Source organism: Sorex araneus, chromosome X (genome assembly GCF_027595985.1).
Source record: "Sorex araneus isolate mSorAra2 chromosome X, mSorAra2.pri, whole genome shotgun sequence".
In the NCBI taxonomy this organism is placed as follows: Eukaryota; Metazoa; Chordata; class Mammalia; order Eulipotyphla; family Soricidae; genus Sorex; species Sorex araneus.
This window is the reverse complement of record NC_073313.1, coordinates 72083017-72083654: the sequence shown is the minus strand read 5'-3', so window position 1 is coordinate 72083654 and position 638 is coordinate 72083017. Positions and strand designations below refer to the sequence as shown.

Sequence of the window (638 nt, the reverse complement as noted above, 5' to 3'; positions counted from 1 at the left end):
TTGTAACTGTATCGCACAGTGATTCAATAAAAAATATAAATTTAAGAAATTAAAATTTAATGAGATGTATATATTTCTGGAAATGCATTATTTACTATAAAACTAATAAAATATGATACTTATACCAAAATTTTGATCAGATGGATATATATTTATAAATAAACAATTTAGCAAAAATGATGTAGATAAAATAAGTTGTCTGAGACTATTCATTCAGGGATCGTTTCTATAGTTCTTTACTAGATAAGTTTCTCTGATCTTGTAGAGCACTGGAAACCACGAGGAGGAGACAGAGCATCTCCTTCCTAAGTATGAAGCTGGTCATAGGTGTTGATATTGCAACGACCTTTTGCATTGAGGATTGTGCTTCTCTCGCTTTGGAAGAGGGAGAGTGAGAGAACACCATTTGAGTGGTCTCATAAAAACAAACAACCAAAACAAAAGTTGTCTGAGTTGTGATATAAAAATTTGTAGAAATGAAAATTGTAATTTTCTCAATGGACTGGATCGATAGCACAGCAGGTAGGGTATGTGCCTTGCACACGGCCAACCCGGGTTCGATTTCTCCATCCCTCTCGGAGAGCCCGGCAAGCTACCGAGAGTATCCCGCCCGCACAGCAGAGCCTGGCAAGCTTCCC

The 638-nt window shown here is 37.3% G+C and overlaps 1 non-coding gene across 1 annotated transcript; it reads left to right on the top strand.

Annotated features, from left to right (window-relative positions):
• The first annotated feature begins 201 nt into the window (after window positions 1-201).
• Window positions 202-415, top strand: LOC129400345 (small nucleolar RNA U3). Its single transcript, XR_008627603.1, has one exon. It is a non-coding gene; the product is annotated as a small nucleolar RNA U3 (small nucleolar RNA).
• Window positions 416-638: the final 223 nt, after the last annotated feature.